Source organism: Malus domestica, chromosome 11, assembly GCF_042453785.1.
Source record: "Malus domestica chromosome 11, GDT2T_hap1".
NCBI lineage: Eukaryota > Viridiplantae > Streptophyta > Magnoliopsida > Rosales > Rosaceae > Malus > Malus domestica.
This window is the reverse complement of record NC_091671.1, coordinates 25,578,644-25,583,713: the sequence shown is the minus strand read 5'-3', so window position 1 is coordinate 25,583,713 and position 5,070 is coordinate 25,578,644. Positions and strand designations below refer to the sequence as shown.

Sequence of the window (5,070 nt, the reverse complement as noted above, 5' to 3'; positions counted from 1 at the left end):
CTCACCTATAAGAAATAAGCATGTTAATCAACACTTAAATAATAATCCAATCTTCAACAACCACATTATTTAGTTTACAAAATTGAGTTGTAGGCATCAAGGTAAGGGACCGAAGATTATATACTGTTGTAGAAGCGGAATCGAAGAGTTGGTTGAAAGGTAAGGATAGCATGATTGACTAGTTGTGGGTCCTTTGGATCATGGGGCCACAACTACTTGGGTAGAGACTGGTGAACATCATTTTGACAAGCTAAGGCTATATGGGCTTAGGTCATTTGATGACTATCATTTTCTGGGCTATTTGGAAGGGATAACTAATTAGTAATTATGTATATAAGCAGTCAAACAAGATTGGATGTCCGTAATGTACTAAGTGTGTATATTAAATTGTGGTTAGCATAAAAATTAAGAAAAACAGGCTATAAGTAGCTAAGAGGTTTTGAAAATAGTTATTTTTCCAAATGTTCCCAACTTATTGGAGTTATATAAAGTCATTCTTACTTTTAGAGATACATTCAATACAAATTAGATTTTATCCCTCATCAATTTAGATTTATCCCCAATCAATTTTTAAAATGTTGCAATATGGGGCGTGCTACTTTAAAGAAGTCGGTGTTTAACCATTTTGAAGGGGATTAACAAATAAGTTTTAGGCATCAACCCCTTAAGAATAGTCTGATCTTTCCTAGTTAGAATCTCTCATCTACATTCTTCTTTGATTGCACATGAAATCTAAATTATCTTATCAGTTAGCTATATCACATCCGTGTTCTTCCTTAATTGAACATAAAACAGTCATTTATCTAGTGTAATATAATCCTCCATATCAAACGCAACCTCATTATCATCAAACCACCTCCCCCTCCCCGCTAAGGGAAAGAAAAAAAACAACCCTAGACTAGAAACACAGTAAAAACAAGGTAAGGCGAAAGTTGGGAATTCATGCTTGTCTGCTGCAAAAGTCCAGAGATATTTTGATTCCTAGAAGGGGGGTAGTGTCTAGTTATCTAACAATAGGGTATGGAAGGAGGAGAAAAGGTTTCATATCCATGGACCAACAAATCTGTTCACCGAAAGGTACGGCCCCGGCCGATTTGATGTCCCGAAGATGCTCCAAAAACCATGCATGGGTTTTGTGGCAAATGCCAGATCACGCTCGTCGTGTGTCGTACGTAGTGCCACCACAACAACCTCACGACTTTTTCTTATATATAAAATTTGGGTCACATTACTCTCTCGTCTCTCCACAGTGCACGGGTCGGCACAGGAAAATAGTGAGTGGGTGCAGTGCTTGGAGGACATAGGAAACAGGTAAGGATCGATACTGATAAACGTTTCTCCATAATTCGCCAAATATACAGAAGTCTAGAAACTAATTTTTAGAGTTTAGTTTGTAGAAATCTTGTGTTTAGTTCAACTTTGATAGTACATAACATTATTGAACAACGAATTAATTCATGCTTTATTGTATTCAGAAGGCTTATTTGTATATCCCTATTGCAGATTAGATATGAAGACAAATATAGTTTGAAAGATGGATTTTACGCACCTTGAAGCATTTTTTCTTCCTTTCGTTTGAAATCTTTATGTCATCTTTCGGAGCCAACTTATGCTGTCCTTCCTAATCCATAACCCACAAAATAAAACCACTAATTAAATTACTGTGTTCAATTGCTGTCCCAAGTTTGGCAACGAGACATGTTCCAGCTATAGCTTACTCGCCAGAAACTTGTAGCTTTGCAAAAGGAATCAGAAAAAAAATCATTCTTATTAGATTTATACAAATAGCATATAATTGTTAACTTGCAGATTCTTACGGTTAATTTGGGCTTACATTCTTTCAGACCTTTAAGTAGCACATAATGATTCATACAACAACAATATTTTATATATGCTTTATTTTATTAGTGGTTTTAATAATTTTCTCTTTGGTTAAATGTGGCTTTTGCAGTAATTAAGTTCTAATGATAAGAGAGGAAACTAATATTAATGCATTATTTCTTCTGATGTTGTGAGAATTTTGTAAAGCAATGGAGGGAAGTAGCAACAGCTCGAACAACCACCCCAATATCATCCTTCGCACCTATGGTACCTTCTTTCCTATAGCTCTCTAATTTTTACTTATGTTCAACTAAATTTTTGTTTTTTTTTTTTTTTTTTTTCAGTTAAAGGCAGTGTTTGAAAAATAAAAAAGGCCGCCTAGGCTGATTGTTGTTGTATAGGAAATTTTCTCGATGATAATCAACATTTCGCTGAAGAATAATTGCCCACTTAGACTAATGGTTCTACTATAAGATAAGCCCTACGTCGAATGTTAGAGCTTGAAGAATGCAAGAAAACCTTTGATTCAAAAATAGAAGAAAGTAACTTATAATTACATATCAGATTGTGCATGTTAGAAGCAAAAGACTGTTAAAAACGTTGAATCATGTAAAATTAGCAAATGTAATTTAAATCTGTAGAAAGAAATAAAAGAATATTGACAAATACATTATACTACTTCACTTGAAAACAGTTAACCCACTGGTTACATTTTTTTCTCTTCTCATCATTGAAGCCAATTCTGTACTTGGGTTGCTTATTAGTAGGGCTAGGTTTGGCTCAAAACAGTTCGGCTTTTTGCCAAAACCGAAACGAACCGAAATTTCGGTTAGTTCGGTTCGGTTCAATTTCGGTTCGGTTTCGACCCGATTCGATTTTATTTATTTATTTATTTTCTCTTCTTCTTCAATAGCAAAAGAAATTCCTTCGAAAACAAAACTTGCAGCCATTTTGTAATACATCTTCTAGAATCTAGAGGGATTAAATGGCCATTATGAATAAAATACAGCACATGTTTTAACTGAAACTACAAAGAAAAGCATACCGGATAATGCTGCACATCACAAATTCCGTCAAGAATCTACAGTTACATTTAAAGTTATTACAGAGTACAAACATTAAAATAAAATCAGAAAAGACCAGCTAATACTTCAACAATTCCAAAAATCAACTTATCAGTGCCAAATACAAAGTCGGGTATCCACTACTCAGAAAACTTACCCGAAAAAACTTGTACATACAAGCTTCTGTACCAGCAGAAAGAGCCACAAAGACTACAGGACATGGCTTAACCCTTAGCTCCTGCATACCCAAAATATATAAATAAATAATAGGACACTCCATAGAGTAAACTTGAGCAAAATTAAAAGCTCCTATGTATGCCAAAATTCATCCGGCATTAAAAACACTTCGAAATTCGAATGGGATGGGATGGGATTTTACACCATATAAGACTTGGTTATTTCTAGCCATTAGGCGAGTAACACACATACACACACAACCAAGGAAGAAAATATCGGTAATATCGGAAATATCGGTAGTCCGAAAACACTGAAATATCGATGGAAATATCGGGATAATATCGATATCGATAAAAATTACATGGAAACCACGGAAATTGTAAGAAAAACTTGGAATTTTTTAATGAAACTTTGCAGGATGTTTATTTAGTCAATTATCTATTAGTTTATCACAAAAAATTAGAAGGAAATGCATTGCATGATGGATTTAACTGATTTAAGTTGATTATATAGCGAGCTGGCAAATATTGTGAGTGTAGAAAATATGTAGTAATTAATGAAAGAAGTTTAAACACACCATAATCATTTATATATAATTAATTAGTACAATATTGGGAGGTTTTATTTAGGATATTAAAAAAAAAAAAAAGGGAAGTGAATAAAATGATGAAGAATAATGTGACGAATTTGACACTGGTTTTCCAGCCAAACCATGGCGATTTTGCCGGCGTGCAAGATATCAATCTCTTCGTCTCGTCGAGTAGTACAACTTTCCTTTTTGTTTCACTCAATTTCATTGAGTATTGAAAAAGTTATACTCATTTGAATCTTACCCAGTTTCCGGCGACCTCAGTGGATTTCGAGGCATTTTCCGGCCAAACCACGACGATTCAGACGTCTTGTGAGGTATCATTCTCTTCGTCTCTTCGAGGGCTACAACTTTCGTTTTTTTCTTGCTTGATTTTATTGAGTTTTGACAAAGTTATGACCGTTTAAAGTGGGTGTGGATTTCCGGCCGAAATTCTGATTTTCTCTCCCATTAGGTCGAGTCCCACATCGCCCACGCGAGGGCAGTGAGCAAGCAAGAAGGCCTATAAAAGCCACATTCCCAAGCTGAGAAAAGCATGTCTTGCTCGGCCTTTGGGCTATGATCAAGTGTAGTATGTGTTGAGATTTCTCAACATTTTTAAGTATTTTTGGATATTATATCGCGATATTATCGATAATTTCGAAAATATCGCGATATTATTGATATTATCGATAATATTGTGATATTTTGACGAAAACCATTTGGATAGTTAAAAAAATATCGGACCCCAAAAAAAACGATAATATCGGCGAAATATCGCCAATATTATCGATTTTTTCTTCCTTGCACACAACTAACCATACAATCATTGGCCCGAGAATCGAATCCTAGCTCCATATTAAATATATGCATCAAAATCTAAAGAAGCAATGAATAAGAAATTGGCAAACTGGGAAGCAAGCTGACCTCAACAAGCTCATTGAGAATAACAAAGGCGAAAGACATGGGCTTTTCGGGATAGAGTCTACACAAATCACCAGAGTAGAAAAATAAGCTCAAAATGCAGCAAAATTGAATAAAACACCAATCTTTAAACCCATCCATGAATCATAAACCAAATATCCAAATACAAGCAAATCCATGAACAAATCAGCACAAAAAGAATTCTAAAAATACATCTCATGCATGTTACGTTCTGTTTGGGTGGTGAGAAAGTGCGAGAGAAGTGAGAGTGTGAGACTAACCTTTTGCTGTCGAGACTCGAAACGACAAGAAGAAGCTGACGGCGGGATGAGAGACCGAGGGCAAGGTGTCAGAGATTGAGAGTGAGAATGGTCATGTCGTCGCGGGTCACTTGTGATTCAAGACCGAGAGAGACAGAGACTTTGAGAGACACTAAGAGTGATTGAAGTTGAAGACCGAGAGAGAAAGAGAGAGGAGGCGTTGCGTGAAGGCTTTAGGGTTACTGGGTTAGGATTA

At 35.6% G+C, this 5,070-nt stretch overlaps 1 long non-coding RNA gene across 1 annotated transcript; it reads right to left on the bottom strand.

Moving 5' to 3' along the window:
- Positions 1 to 2,875: 2,875 nt before the first annotated feature.
- Positions 2,876 to 4,619, bottom strand: LOC139189312 (uncharacterized). The gene is made up of 3 exons (XR_011573087.1): positions 4,558 to 4,619; positions 3,043 to 3,123; positions 2,876 to 2,902 (listed from the first exon to the last, which is right to left on the bottom strand). It is a non-coding gene; the product is annotated as an uncharacterized lncRNA (long non-coding RNA).
- Between the last annotated feature and the right edge of the window lie 451 nt (positions 4,620 to 5,070).